This window comes from Delphinapterus leucas, chromosome 21 (assembly GCF_059928025.1).
Source record: "Delphinapterus leucas isolate spDelLeu-1000000601 "Yukka" chromosome 21, BTC_Dleu_Yukka2, whole genome shotgun sequence".
NCBI lineage: Eukaryota > Metazoa > Chordata > Mammalia > Artiodactyla > Monodontidae > Delphinapterus > Delphinapterus leucas.
Window position 1 is genome coordinate 26448990 of NC_143149.1, and position 17260 is coordinate 26466249.

Genomic DNA, 17260 nt, shown 5'->3' on the forward strand with positions numbered 1-17260 from the left:
TTCACCATAATTCAAGAATGATAAATAGTAGAAGCCCAGTACAGGGGAAAGAAAAATCATCTTCACTTCTCACCTCTCCCTTTTTGGTAAAATATATCCATGAGCACATATCCTCAAAAGGAAAAGGAACTAGAGAGGCAATCTGAAAATGTTAAGGGAACTGCTTGAAACTAACAGAACTAAGGAATTGAGATTTCTGGTAGTATTTTCCAAGAGGTTTCAGGTCATGTTTGCTTATTTGCTGGAGAAGAGGTTAGACAGCTGCACCCTAACAGAAACATAAGGAAATTTACTCCATTTAACATATTAGAATAGAAAGCCCCAAATGACATTTTTGCTAATAGAAACTTTAAAACATGTTCATTTTTCACCCATAAATGCCACCAAATAGCCAGGGGAGCCCCAAGTCCCTCATTCACAGGTAAAAGTAAGTTCCTAGGTGGTCCATTAACTACCGTGTTTTACAGAGCTATGTTTATGGCTGTTGATATTTTGTTAGTTTACATAATAAAATTAACCATGAAAAATAAAGGAAAACTGGGTCAAATTGAAGGGACATGAAAAAGCAATTGATCAAAGAAGAAATACAGAGCAACAATGAAAAATTTGGCAAAAAGCTGTCTCGCTACTAATTCTCTAAAATGCAATTTAAACTACAATTTTATCCATTTTCAACTATCAATTATTCAAGCATAAAAGAAGAAGGAAAATACCTGGTGTTTGTGAGAGTGGGAAAATGGTATTCTAATTTTTGTTAGGAATATATATTAATAAATTTTATTCAGAATGTATTTTTGCTCGAATACATTTAAAATGTGCATATCTGTAATCAGCGATCCAGTTCCTGCATTTCATGCTAAGGAATAAATTAGATGTGTGCAATGACTTATCTTTAAGAATGTTAATCACAATGATATCAATAATAGTGAAAAACTGAAGACAACAGGAAATTAAACACATTGATGTAAAATTCTGTTTACATCACTTAACTTAAGGAAACTCATAAGGGCTTTAGAACATGTTCGTAATATGTTGTAAGTGGAAAAAAGTAAGTAGCAACTTAATATCTTGTGTCTTCAGTTTTGTAACGTGTGTGTATATGCATGTAGAGCTGTATCAAAAATCTATTTTTAATTTTAATAGTGATTAAGTCTAAGTGATTACATGAGGGCATGATGGGTGATTTTGTGTGCATAAGTGCATATGTAGGGAAAAGTCCGATAGAACAAACATCAAAATGTTAGCAGTGGTTAATTCTGAGAGATAAAATTATAATTATGAATAAGCTTTGTACGTATATGTGTGTGTGCCTACCTTTCTGAATTTTCTCAGTGCTTTATAACCAGTTCATATTGTACTTTTTAAAAACTGAAGAAAATACCGCGTATTTTTTTTAAAAGAACAACAGCCAGGATATGTTTGTTCAAATGGTGATAAGGAATCAGAAAGAGAGATCTGAATTACAGTGATTCTTCAGGGAAGCATGGGATGATTTCCTAAGCAAAAGGACCGCTCCTTTTCCTGAATTGTCATGTCTCCATCAGGACTAATTTCCTGGGGTTTGGGGTTGTAAGATGGGGAGACACAAATTAAAAAAAAAAACTTTTTAAGAAGAGAGTAAATTCACTGGTTGTTGTAAAATTAAGGTTAATAAAAATGTTTATCCCTTTCAGGAATTCCCTGGCGGTCCAGTGGTTAGGACTCCAAGCTTTCACTGCAGGGGCCACAGGTTCAATCCCTGGTCAGGGAATTAAGATCCCACAAGCCACGTGGTGAGGTCAAAAGAAAAAAAAGTTTATCCCTTTCAAATTCTCTAAGGAGGAAGGACTAGGAAATATGAAATGGCCCGAATGTGAGGGTTTAGTGCTTAGCAAAGCACGTGATTCACGTCTGTCTTAAACATCACACACAGCAGGACTTTTTCTCCAGAAGTAATCCTTCCGTACCTTGCCAAGACTTTCTTGAAATTATCAGAAAATAAGCCCGCACCCCAGAAGTACGGTTTAGGTTCTATCCACATCAGGAGAAAACTTAGCTACTCATTCCCCAGAGACCTTAGTTCATGGTGCCTTGAAAGAGATTTGAGTTTGGTTAGATAAATTCAATGTGTGGGGTTCTTACCAGTGCAAAATTTTCATTTATTACAAAATGGTGAACTTACTGGGGAAACAGTCTATCTCCCAGATTCCTCTTTGAATTATGAAAATAATAGTCCTTTGGGTTATGTGGCCCCATCTTGGTTTTGTTTTGTGGAATACGATTATGCACTCCAAATATCAAAAAGAACTCAGTCCCACTGATTCTGGTTTACAAAATAGGACTGCAATCCTTTGTGTTTTGCTCTCTGTATTTTTTCCCTTCCATCATTTTTCTGAAGCTAGCCCTCAAGAAGCTGCTCACCGTTAATCTCTCATCTGTATTTGAAATGATCTAGGGTGCTCCAGAATAAGGGTATCTTGAGAGGCAGCAAGCAGGAAAGAGGAGAGGTTTCTTTAGATTTTCATGGGGTAGAGGTTTACACACCCCTAGATCAGAAGAAATATACAACCTATTTTCTGGCAATTCCCTGGCATCTGAGGGAGACTGACACAGTCCATGCAAAGACTTTCTGCTCCAGGGGGCAAAGAAACCCCAGAATCATAAGACGTGAAAGAAATAATACGAACTTGAGGCTTTTTAGAATACTCAGTTTGGCCCAATATCTCCCCCGTCCTTGTTGGGGGGAGAGGCCGATGCATATAGAAGTGAGACTACTGAAGCTCTTGCCAGTCTAGCAGAATGGAAGCTTGGAGTCAAATATGATTTGCTTTAATAAGAAAAAAACGTGATTCACAGTTGCAAATTTATACTGGCTACAGAAGTCTGGGAAATGTACACAACCCTCCTTAACAGAGTTTCTCAGTGGAAATCATTGTTTTTTCTGTTTTACTGCATACACTTTCTCACACTCCACAACAAAATGCTCTTCCACACCTAATTCCTTTGTATTTGCTGTATTCTTTGGCTTTCTCCCATTCTCTGATGAACTCACTCTTAAGAGTCTTGTGAAATATGCATTTCTTTCATGACACTTTCCTCTGAGCAGAGTTATTTACTTTTGCTTCTAAGCAGAATTCTACTTGGTAGCTCCAGTTCATACAAACAAATGGCAATAGTCCTGCAGTATTTCCCCATTAAGATGTGAGTGTTTTCCGGTCGGGGCAGAGGCCATCTCCTAACCATCTTATTTCATGAGTACCTGCTATGTAGCAGGCGCTATGCTGCCTAAACATCCGACCAATAACTATCCTTTATCCAGTTTAAAATGTTAGAAAATCAATATGTAAGTAAGATACATCGAAAACATCATCTAGATGAATTCTCTCATTTTGTAGAGGAGAAACTGAGTCACAGAAAACGTCTATTGCTTAAAGAAGTGTTCCTCATATTTTAGCTCTTAGCAGAATATCTGGAGCACAAATTGCTAAACACAAATGTTGGACGCATTCCTAGAGTTTCTGATGCAGTAGTTCTAGGTCCTGAGAATTTGCATTTGTAACATATTCCCAGCTGAGCTGATGTTGCTGATTGGGTATCACATAACGTCACACTGGTAGTCATTCAATGGCACAGCGAGACTAGGACCCCAGTCCCCCGATGACATCACACAGAGGCTGATTTGCATAGTTATTCATAACAGTATTAGTTGCTCATGACAAAGACATAAACATATGTAAATAATAAAAAGACCATGAAAATTAGTTGCTTGTTTTTAGAATTGCATTTAAGAAATAAAAAAATCCAAGGAAAAATGAGGGTGGACAGATGACCTCACTCCTTTTAAAGATATCCTTTGGATAAGGGGAAGCTGACCAGTTTGCTTGATCTGGGGATTAGAGACAGACTTCTTCCACTTCTCTCTGCCATGTCCTACTGATATTAATTCAGCGTCTTTTTTTCTTAGATTTTTTCCAAAGCCTTTGCAAAGCCCCCAAGTTTCTGTCTCCTGACCTGCTGTCTCAGGGCTGGAGAATGAGGCTTAGGTTTCTGAGAGCTTTTTGTCCGCTTTCTTTCCAAGCACAGAATTTAGGAAAGCTCTCTGTTTACTTACTTCTAGCTGGTTGTTCTGGGAAAAAAAAAACAGCCATCAGAAGGGAGCACGTTTCTAATGTTTAAAGACAACAAATACTAGTTTCATTTTCTGTGTACATCAGGGCTGAATGTTAACGTATGATTACTCCCTGCCAGGCCGTATAGCACAAGCTGGTATTTGATGGATCCAGGGAGTCAAAAAGCAATAATGTTTTAACACTTACATAAAACCACCTTTTGTTTAATAGGAATAAATAATGTTCCGATCATAATAATGCCACCTCTCTGCACACAGAGCTGTAGCATCTGAGATGGGACCTCCGGACGTGAGGCGGGCACAATAGTATGAAGAATGCAACGGAGCAGCAGGAAAAAATTGTTCTAATCCCATGTACCGCTGAAGAAAATTGCTGAAGAAAACGCCATATAATTAAACTAATTTTTTTCATGATTCTTAAAGAAACAGATTGATGGTTTCCTGAAATTAGGAACAGGTGATACGGATTTTCAAAATAGAATTTCAATAGAGTCATTCAGAGTTTCTGAAAGTAAGACAAAACCAAACAGAAAAACTCAGAACAGAAAATTTTAAAAAGGAAAAAAAAAGTATATAAGCTCGTGTCTCCATGTTGTTACATTTTCTCCATACTCTCAACATGCACATTTATCTCGCAAATCATGGAGTCAAATGTGATAATTGATACTTCTTGTTCTTCTTTACAGTTGCTTTCCTAGCACTGAGCGCTATGTGTGGCAAATGGTATATTCTCAATAAATATTTGTCGAATTCATATTTGAACATTGGTTCTTTGCCTGAAAGTACCCTCCTATGTTGCCTGGCTCTCCCCTTTCCATAGGCTCTCCATCCAGGCTTCTACCACTCAGATACGCACCCCTCTGTCTGGGCTGTCCACAGACCCCCACTGGATTTCCCACCCGGACTTATCCCATCAGAACGACGTTACGCTCCCAACTTCTTATCATGCACTTTCCCTGCCCACAGCTTCTTGCCCCATGTTCTAGCAAGCCTCAGCTGCGTCACTAATAGCTATTCTCTTGTATTCTTTATGACCTTTCATGGATGTAGACCCTGAAGGATTTTTCAAGTAAGGAAAATCGAAAGCAAATCCAAAATAAACAACGAACAATAGGAGTTAAGGTACTATGTTCACCCAGAAGAGAATGAGAGAAAGCAAGGCTAGGATCAAACTGAGCCTAATGGTGTCCCAAATGCCTGCCACCTACACCACCTACAATGTGACATGGACAACTTCCTGGAATCAAGTCGTAAGGCTCATTCAGTGAATTATACTCGGTTCAGCCATCTACGTTCCCCGCAAACATGGTATTTGTTTTTCTTTTGGATGGATTGTCTGAAACCTCAGGCTGCCCCTTTCTTTAGATATCTGGCTACATACAGTTTTTAGTGAGCCTACAGAAGGTTCTTCCTAAGCAATGTCTTCACTAGCATTGGTGCTAAGAGTTTGTATTTCACCCCACCCTTGCGGCTGGATTGCTATAAAAAATTAGAAAACAGAGACGAGAATGGAATGATATCAATTGAGATGTAGTATTGGGAAGTAGTACACTTAAGGGCTTCATAGGTTACCATGTGAGCTGGGCAAACCGTTTATCTCCATTCGTAAGTGAGAAGACCAAAGCTCAAGCCAGTTAAAACTCTCTAGTCCTCAGAGATTTGGAGAAAGAGAAAATGAGATAATAATATAGGGGCGTTTTCGTAGAATAAATGAGCCACAGGTGTGAAATGCACTGTGTGGAGAATACAGTCAATAAATATGTAATAGCTTTGTATGGTGACATCGTAACTAGACTTATCACAGCGATCATTTTGAAATGCACAGAAATATCGAATCACTACGTTGTGTAACAGGAACTAACATTAGTGCTGTAGGTCAAGTATACTTCAAAGACAGATAAACCAGCTCCTCGAAAAAGAGATCAGATATGTGGTTACCAGAAGTGGGGTTGCTGGGGGGCGGGGGTAGGAATTGGATGAAGGCAGTCAAAAGGTACAAACTCCCAGTTATAAAATAAATAAGTACTAGGGATGTAATGTACATCATAAATATAATTAACATAATTTACACTGCTATATGTTACGTGTAAAAGTTGATAAGAGAGTAAATACTAAGAGCTTTCATTACAGGGAAACATTTTTTTTCTTTTTCTTCTATTTTGTATCTATGTGAGATAATGGATGTTCAATTATTATGATAATCATTTCATGATGTAAGCCAAATCATTATGTTTTATACCTTAAACTTATACAACGCTGTTGTGTCAGTTATACCTCAATAAAACTGGAAAAAATATAAGGGCACTTAAAAATGTTCAAACTGGTATAAATGATTATTGGCTAAAGTATATGATTTCCTCTCTTTCCATAAAATGTAGAGAAATGGTCCAGTGTTAGCTTTCTAAATCACCGATCAATTCTTATATTTGACATAGGGTATCATCACAGCAAGCTGGCCACAGTTCACTGATGGTTTGATCTCTTTAGATTTAAAAAAGGCTTAAATCTCAACTGTTCCCCAAATTGCTAACTGGTCCAGCTAGTAACTGCAGGAATTATACTACTTCTACTGACATGAATGCAAATGATGGTGACTATAAAGGTCACTTTTCTTCACGTTACAGCTGGCCATCAGGAGTTTAGAACTCCATGAAGGGTGGGGTGGGTGTATGTTCCAGGGAGGTTTTTCTTTCCCTTGTAGATTAAGTTTGGCCCAAGTGTTGTTTAAGCTTATTGAGAAGATGGTGCTTGAATCTGAGGATTGTGCAAATCAATGCACGCACAAAAGAACATCAGCCTCCTGTCCCCTGATAAGCTTCTTAGCCACTTGAGAAGACACTCAGACTGCTCTTTTCTGAAGCCCATTCCTCTTGCCATTTCTCACATACCTAACAGCTCTTTCCACAATAATTTTCCTCATCTCAAATTCACAGCCTGTTATTGTCTCCTTGTCTTAAACCGAAAATAAACACAGCCGCTTGCAAGGCTGTCTATACAATATGTTCTCCCACCGCAAGCCTCCCACAGAGCAGATGAATGTTTACGTGTGAGAGTTCACTTTTCCATGGGGTGGTATGAATAACATTATCTGAGGGTATCGCTACCCTTAAATTTCTTCAATTTGACCACTAATTTTTTTCCTTCTTGTTTATTTATTTGTATTACATTTATTGAGATATAAATTCATATGAAAAATGCACAGATATTAAATGTTCAGTTTGATGATTTTGACAACTGTATACACCATAAAGTATACACCCATGAAATGACTACACCAAACAAGCTATAAATAGCCCCATTATCCCAAAACGACCCTTTGTGCCCTTTTCAGTTAATTTGCCTATTTATCCTTCTCCTTCCCCTGCTCCCAGCCAAGAGGCAACCACTTTCTGATGTCACCATGAATTGTTTTCCATGTTCTTGATTATCATATAAACAGATTCATACAGTATGTCTTCTTTCGTGTTTGGGTTTGATGGCTGAACGTAACATTTTCAGATTCATCCATTTTATGTATATAAGTAATGTTCCTTTTTTTTTTTTGCTTCATATTTTATTCTATGTTTATACAGCAATTTGTCAATCTATTTCTTTATTGGTGGACATTGGGGTTGTTTAGAGTTTGGAACTATTGTGAATAAAGTTTATATACAAGACATTTATATACAAAACACATGTGGTTTCTTTCGTATTTACCTAGGAGTTGAATTGCTGGATCATATGGTAGCTATTTGTTTATGAGAAACTGCTGAACAATTTCCAAGTGATTGAATAAATCTGCACACCCACTGGCAATGAAAGTTGAGATTTCCTGGTTTTTTTCACTGTTGGAGGAAGTAATTGAGAGGATGTGACTGCTAGTTGACCTGCATGAGCAGGACCCGGGCTTGCTTATTCGTTTTCTCAACAATGCCTTTGATGAGAAGAAATTTTTAATTTTGGAGAAGCCCAAATGATCATTGTTTTCTTTTGTGGTTCGTATTTTGTGACTTACCTACAGGATATTTTCCCAGCCTAAGGTCACAAAGGTATTCTCCTGCGTTTTCTTCTGGAAGGTTTGTGGTTCTAGCTTTGATATTTAGCTCTATGGTCCATCAAAAATTAATTATGCCTCAACAGTTGAAATAAGTTTCAAGTCCATTTTTTCTATGCAAATATTCCATTGTTCTATCACTATTTGTCAAAACAACTATCTTGTCTTCATCTAACATACTTGGTACTTTGGTTGGAATCAATAATATTAGTGAGCTTATCTGGACTCTAGTGTCTGCCTTTGATTAATTTGTCTAATTTATGCTGATACAACTCTGTTTTTTAAAAAATAAATAAATTTATTTATTTATTCATGGCTGCGTTGGGTCTTCGTTGCAGCGAGCAGGGGCTACTCTTCGTTGTGGTGCACAGACCTCTCATTAAGGTGGCTTCTCTTGTGGCGGAGCACAGGCTCTAGGTGAGCGGGCTTCAGTAGTTGTTGCACATGGGCTCAGTAGTTGTGGCTCACAGCTCCATTCCTCTTTTTAGAAATTGTGTTCTTTTTCAAAAAATTTCTAATATGGAATTTTGATTGGAATTGCGTTGAATCTAAAGATCATTTTGAGAAAAGTGAAACTTCTGACAATACTGTCTTCTATTATATGAAATCTTTTATTATTATATTTTATTCTTATTTATATCTTTTTATTTATGTAAGACCTATATTTTCTTGTAGCAGCGTTTTACCATTTTCAGTATGGAGGTCATAAACATTTTTATTATATTTATTTCAAGGTGTTTAATGTTCTTATATTACAAACAGCGTTATTTTTAAGATTTCAATTTCACTCCTGTGTTGCCAATATGAGAAATATAATTTTATTTAATATTGCCTTTGTATCCTGTTAACTTGTTAAGTTTCCATATTAGTGCCAGGAGATGTTTTTGTAATTATTCCATAATGATTTGCATGTATGCAACAATTGCATCTGAGAATAAAGACAATTTCACTTCTTCTCAATCTTAATGACATTCATTTCTTGCCTAACTGCACTGGCTAGGGCCTGCCCCACAAGGTTAAATGGAAGCAGTCAGAATAGATACCCTTGTCTTGTTCTCAGTCTTAAAGAAAAAGTGGTGATTGTCTCCCATTAATTATGATATTAGCTGTAAGTTTCTTGTAGGTACATCTTATAAGGTTAAACAAATTTTCTTCTATTTTTAGTTGGCTGAGAGTTTTTATCGTGACTGGTAATTGAATTTGGCCAAATGCTTTTTCTCCATTACTTTTGAAGATCACAGTCTTCTTTATTCTTTTAGTGCAATGATTTCCATGGGTTGATCTTCAAATGTTAAAACAAGTAAGCATTCTTGTGATATATCTCATTGATCATGATGTGCTAGTTTTTCAATAATTACTGGACTTTGTTTTCTATTATTTAATGAGGGATATTTATTTGCAGTTTTCTTTCATTCTAATGGTATTAGAGTTATTCTTGGTTTATTAAATGAGTCAGGAGCTTTATCCTCATTCACTCTTTTATGTTTGTGTATATTAGTATTATTTCTCACTTACCTATTTTCTAGAATTCAATAAGTGAAGACATCTAGAGGGTTTTTTTGTTACAAATTTAATGTCTTTGATATAGTGTTAAGATTTTTACTTTGTTTTATTTTAGTTTTGGTTAGTTAAATTTTCCAAGGTATCTGTGCATTTTAAGTTTTCAAATTTATTGGCAAGAAGTTGTTTATAAATCTCCACACATCACGTATTTATACTTTGTGCGATAGACTCTCTTTCATTCCTGGTACTGATCTTTTATTTCTTTTTCATTGATCAATCTTGTTAGGCCAAATTTTACTTTGTTGTTTTCTCTATTGTTTGTATATTTTCTATTTCAATTATTTCCACTCATATTGTTTTTGTTTTCTACTGTGGTTTTACTGTAATTTTTTTTTATTTCTAGGTTTTTTAAAGTTACATTTCAATGATTTTCTACTTTTCTTCTTTAATAATATATACTCTTAAAGGTAAAATTTTTCTTCTAGGAGCTGCCTTAGCTGCTATCTGCAAACTTTAATATGTTGTGCTTTTATTTTCATCCATTTCAAAATATATTTTAGTTTTTGTTGGGGTTTTTTGATCTATGAATTATTCAAAACTGTTTTTGATCAATATTCATATATTTGGGAATTTTCCAAATAACTGATTCTTTGAAAAATATTGAGACCTTTGGATGGTCTAGCACAGCATGGTTAATATTCCACATGCAATACATGGCTATTCTGAAGTTAATGGGTGCGATCTTCTATGAATATCAAATAGATCTAATTGGTTGACAGTATCGTTCAAATTCTCTATATTTTTACTTTCTTTGTGTGTGTCTACTTGTTTTATCAATTATTCAAAAGAATAATGTTACAATCTCTAAGTACAACTGTGGATTCACCTATTTCTTTAGCTATGTCAGTTTTGCTTTATTGATTTTAAAGCTCTATTGTTTGATGCATCAACAAGTACGATCACTATGTCATCTTGATGACTATTCTCCATTACCATTATAGAAAGCCCCTCTTTCTGCCTGGTAGTATTTTCTGTCTTATTTGTTAGACTTAGAACTTGCATTGTACATATTTTTCCTCCCTATAACTTCAAGCTGTGTCTTTGTATTTAAAGTGTGGTTACTGTAAATAGCATATAATTGGTTTTTGCTTTTTTAAATTCAGTCTGTCAACCTCAGACTTTTAATAGGAGTGACTGGTAGCTTAAGATTTAATTTAGTTTTTCACACAGTTCAATTTGTCTACCATTGTGATATGCGCTTTATAGTTATCTCACCTGTTCTTTGTTTCTCCGTGACACCTTTCCTTTTATCTTTTTTGATGAAATAAAATTTTTATACTAATCACCCCTTCAATGGTATCAACTCCTTAGCCATTTATACTTTCGTTGCCCTATATGTTACTTCTACTTATCTGCAAATAACATTCTATGTTGTTATTATTTTTGCTTTAAATGGTTAATGGCTCTTTAAATAAATTTAAGTACATAGATACAAGTATTTATCTATGCATCTATGTCATTATCAATGTATCAAATATCTACCTATGTATCTATCAATGTATGTCTATATATAGTCTGTATGTATCTATCTATGAATAGAATATGAAATGTGTTCTATTTTTACCATATATGCTAGATCTCTTCTTTACTTCCCAAAGATTCAGACTTCCATCTGTTATTACTTCCCTTGGGTCTGGATATCTTCTGCTAGCATTTCCTGTAGTACAGGTCTACTGGAGACAAATCTGTCAGCTACTGACTTTCTGAATATGTTTTCATTTAGCTTTGTTTCTGAAAGCTATTTTTATTACATATAGAATCTGGGGTTAGAAAAATTCTCCAGTATTTTACAGATGTCATTTATCATTTTTTTTCTGTCCTCTGTTACTTCTGAAAAGGAGTCAGCAATTATTCATAGCTTTGCTCACTGTATGTATTTGTATTTGTCTTACTGCCTTTTTTAAAATTTCCTTTTATCTTTGGTTTTCTGCAGTTTGACTATGATGTGACCAAGTGTTTTTTTCTTTGTATTTGTCCTGCTTCATTTACTTATCTTGCTTTGTGGATTGATGCTTTTTGACAATTTTGGAAAATTCTCAGCCATTATCTCTTCAAATATTGCTAGTGCGCCATCTTCTCATTTGGTATATTTGATATATTTGATGTATTAGACCATCTGATATTGTCCCACTGATTTCTGATGCTCTCTTCTGATTGTCTTATTCTTTCTTCTTTTTATCTGCTAATTTTTACTGTCCTTTCTTTAAGTTCATTCATTCTTTCTTCTGCTGTGTTGAGTGTGTTTAAGCACATTGAGGGAATTTTTAATTTATGACATATTTTTATATCACTTTTATTTTGCCAGCTTTATTGAGATATTGGTTTGGCCAAAAAGTTCATGTGGGTTTTTCCATAACATCTTATGGAAAAACCCAAATGAACTTTTTGACCAACCCAATATAATTGACATTTAATTGTGTAAGTTTAAGGTGTACAACATGATGATTTGATACATGTATACACTGTGAAATGATTACCACAATAAGGTTAGTTAACCTTACATCACCTCACATGTTATAGTGCCCCCCCACGGGTGATTAGAATGTTTACGGTCTACTCTCTTAGCAACTTTCAAGTATAAAATACAAGTATATAATACAGTATTGTTAACTACAGTTACCATGCTTTATATTAGAGCCCCAGGACTTAATTATCTTAAAACTGAAGGTTGTGTCTTTGACCAACATTTTCCCATTTTCCCCACCTCCCAGCCCCTGACAACCACCATTCTACTCTGTTTCCATGAGTTTGGCTTTGTTACATTCCATGTGTAAGTGAGATCATACAGTATGTGTCTTTCTCTGTTTGACTTACTTCACTTAGCATAATGCCCTCAAGGTCCAACCATGTTGTCACAAATGGTGAGAGTTCATTCTTTCTAATGGCTGAATAATATTCCATTATAGACACGTATACCACATTTTCTTTATGTTTTCAATTTGTTAATATTCCATTATAGACATGTATACCACATTTTCTTTATGCTTTATGTTTGATGGACATTTAAGTTGTTTCTGTGTCTTGGCTATTGTGAATAATGTAGTAATAAATATATATATAATTAAATATCTCGTTGAGATCCTTGTTTCATTTTCTTTGGTATATATCCAAAAGTGGATCACATAGTATTTTAAAAAAAATTTTTGAGAAACCTCCATACTGTTTTCCATTGTGGCTGCACCAATCTACATTGTCACTAGTAGTGCCCGAGGGTTCCCTTTTCTTCACATCCTAACCAACATTTCTGTTTTTGAAAATAGCCATTCTAACAGTTGTGAGATGATAACTCATTGTGGTTTTGATTTGCATTTCTCTGATGATTGATTGCATCTCAACTTTCTAATGGGGTTCAAAAACTTATGGTTTTTGTACCTTGTCTAGCTTATAGTACACTCTCTTGTGATTTTTTTTTTATCCTATAGAGAAGCAGGAGTTTGATGTGTAGCTCTTATTTAAGCCATTTCTTTTCCTCTTATCACCTGATTTTAGTTAAATTTGGATGAATAAGCACATCTGTCTTACAAGGATATTTTACAAAGCTGTGAATATATTTTATGACCCTGAAGGTACACACATTACCTAATAAACACAGTAAAGTAGTCAAGATGATATATAAACATGTAAATTAAAACCAAAACAATTGCTGTATATCTTTAAAATTTAAGAGAGGAGGTTTTACATGTGTGTGGACTACATGGCCGTTTTAGTGCCACAGGCAGTTTTAAATACCAGTAGGCAGAATTCTGTGAGTCAATGCCACCATTAAGTTTGGATGGCATGACAGTGTGTTTTCAAGGCACCCATCTCCAGAGTGCTCTAGGGTCTCTCATGACGTCATTTCGTGTCTCATCTCTGTTTCATAATTCCTATGAGGTTAAAAGTGAGAGGGCACCATCAGTCCCTCTTTGCTGTTGAGAAAGCTGAGGTCACTGAAGTGCCAGGTGTTTTTGTCCAAGATTATATAGGTGTCAATCAAAATCAGCAGAAGGGAGAAATCACAAGCCAGGGGGCAACTGACTTGTCTTTGTCTTGTCCTGGTCAGTCAACACCTAATTCTTACAAGACAAAATTGTCTATCCAGTTTTTAAAGGTCTCTCAAGACAGTGATGACCTGCTATGGTATTTAGTAACCTTTAGATCAAGGATATTAGTCATGTTTGACTAAACTCTGACAATCTTCCCATGGTCTCAAGACCAAGCCTAGGGAAGAGAATTAAGTTGAAGGAAACTGTCAGCTTCATACATACTTTGATACTTATAAACAGTAATGATATACCTAAGTTATCTTTTCTCTTATGCTCACGTCTCCCTAAAATTGGAACTTATTAATGTTTATATGAACTATTCCTTATACAAACCAGAGAATTGCCCTATTTATAAGAGTAATATCTACCTTTAATCAAACATTTCTCTGAGTGCTTAAATATATTATTTAATTTTCACTAAAACTGTATTAAATCCATTATCTGATTTAATTTGCACAAAAATAATATAAGGGGGCTTCCCTCGTGGCACAGTGGTTGAGAGTCCACCTGCCGATGCAGGGGACGTGGGTTCGTGCCCCGATCTGGGAGGATCCCACGTGCCGCGGAGCGGCTGGGCCCGTGAGCCATGGCCGCTGAGCCTGCGCGTCCGGAGCCTGTGCTCCGCGGCAGGAGAGGCCACAACAGGGAGAGGCCTGCGTACCGCAAAAAAAAAAAAAATGATATAAGGTTTTGTCCACAAAATTTGTGTGTCATAAACCTAGTATATGATACATGTTTGTATGACACCACTGCCTTTTCTCTTTACTCTTTCTACAGTCTTGTTCTATCCCTTCGATAATAATTTATCAAAACAAAACTGAGAATAATTCTTTACAAAACAAAAGGATTCTTCATGGGCTTCCTTTAAATCACAAGTATCTCCAATGCACTTAGAACTTGATTTAATTATATTTGATCTACATGCTCTTATTTTGAGGAAACATGCATTGTGCAATGTGTAACTATACCTTAAATTGTCATCCTTGGTTTCAGTCCTTATCTTAAATAAGATAAGTAAACTTTGGAACAGAGATCAGGGTTTTGTTTCCATAAGAGTTAAAAAAAAAAAGGTAAGAAACTGTAATATTTTAAATTGGGAGATTTAACCCAAAATGGGGAATTTCAGTTTCTCTGGAGAAATCTGAAAAATGGACAACAGTTGGCTTGCATTCTCACATAGCACCTAACAACAAAAGCCTTTAGAAAGGGCATGAATTAGCCAATGCTCCACAGTCCTCATTGTTCCCAATTGTTTCCTTCTCTTTCTTTACTTGCTTTGTTCTTGAATGCATTAAATATTCACTCCTTTAAACATAAGAACATATTGCTTTAACCAAAGAACAGAAGTGCTAGCTGTGAGTTACCAAATAGGTAGAGTAGAGCCTTCACTGGCAAAGTGGGCACAACCCTCATTTTCAAAGGATGTAATCAACAAGCATCTAATAAAGTACTAGATGTTTTTGCATCAGGTGCTTTGTTGTTCTTAGACTTCAGGTTACTTGGTGGCCCTGTGATGCAGTTTTCTGATTCAGTCTAGAAAAGCTGAGATTTTGTAGTTTATTTGGATTTTTTTAAGTTTGATTTTGGCTTTCTGCATTTTAAATAAGAGAAAACTCATTTTGAAGATATATATATATATATATGGATATATCCATATATAGCTATAAGCAGAGAATTGACCTGATAAAAGTTATGTGTTAGAAGATTGAATTCTATGTCAAGTCAATGAAGAATATTTTCTACATGAAAGTTGAATAAAAGGGGGAACAACCTGGAGGCTATTGTACATAATGAAGACCTTACCTAAGGCTTGGTAGACAAAAAGCGGGTCTAGATTCAAGACATAATTTGGGGTAATATCAACTAGATTGTCTGGTACAGCTGAAGGAAGGGCTGAAGGAGAGGGAGAAATTGGGTGAATCCCAATCTGGACATCCGGATGGAGTTTTGGTATTTTAAATGAGTTGAATTTAGGAGGAAGAGGAAGCAGAGTGGTTTTTGTTTTGTTTTGTTTTGTTGCATATCTAGGCAACTAAGAAATTATTTAAAAATCAAAGGTGATACACTTTTTTTTTGGAGGGTATGCTCAAATGTTTTTTTATCAGAGATGCATGATCAAAAAACTTGGAGACTGAGTGCAGTACTACGAAAAGAAAAATAAATTTGGCAGTTATGGGGAATTTGAGGTGCCTATAGAACATTTAGGCAGTAATTTACAGTGGGCAATAAGGGTCTAGATCAGACAGAACTTTCTGTGATCATAGAGAAGTTCTAAATATGTACTGTTCAATATGGTGGCCAGTTGCCATTTACGACCGTTGAGCAAAAGGTGATACATTTTCTCATTCAGAAAAAAAATATTTTTCCAGTTTATTTGGAAAAAAAAATTGAAAAATGTGCCATTTTTCTTCTCCGTGTGTGCATTTCTTTTTCCTCCTTGCCTGAACTCAAACGCACCATGATAAGTCAGGGATCATTTATTAATGAAGTTCTTCCCTTCTTCATCCTTCAGCTGCCAGTGCTGAGAGCAAGCCTCACTATGGAAAGAATAATCAATATCTCATAGTACTTTTACTAGAAGCTATCAAATGGAATGGAAATCAAATATTTTTGTTCTTTTTAAAATTAGGAATTAATAAATATTACTCATTTTTCCCATCGCCATTTACCCGTGGTTCATCAAATGGTTATGCAGATGACATAACTGCAACAAGGAACATTTCTGTGCCATTGATCTTCTCCCCTTGAGCACTCATATTTCTAGCAGACAAAGCTGACGAGCATGATAGATGAAGTTTGTAACAATATTTAACCTTTATCCTCAGATCTTTACTAAGTAATCACACTATTTTACAACATCTAAGCCAATATAGTATTTTATAGCTTAAAAATGATTTCATGGATTTGATTTTATATAGTACCCAGAACAGCCATACCTACCTGCACAAGAAAACATGATACGCAATCACAGCTGCTAAGTGACCTGCCAGAGTTCACTTGCTAGTTAGCGGCCAAGTAAAAATTAGAAATCTAGATCTTCTCACTCATCCTGACTTTTCACACTGTTTTTCCTTACACACACAAATAATGCTGTTGCCTCACCATGAAGCTGGGCAATCACTTAGAGGTCTTTATCCCCAATGACAACTGACAGATTTATAAGAATTTTATTTAGCTAGCAAGTCCCCATCCAAGTTCTCTGGATCCTCACAGTGAGTTGGGTTTGTGAGCTCCTTTTATTATTTTAGATGCTCTGATGCCGTGATTAGCTGCACAAGCCAATCTCAGATTTCTTGTTTTGACTGAAAGTATATCAATTCCAACTGGTAAAGCTGATTATTTTATTCAGATTCCTTTGGCAGTTTTATATCTCTGATACCTAAAGTATGTATTTGACAAATCCACTGGCAAATCAATGCATTTAGCAAATCCATTTTGCTTTGTTAAGTAAAATCTTTCACAGGATGGAGTCTATGATAAAGACTGGGTCGAACATAAATGCTCAGATCTGTGTTTTCATCTGATATTAAG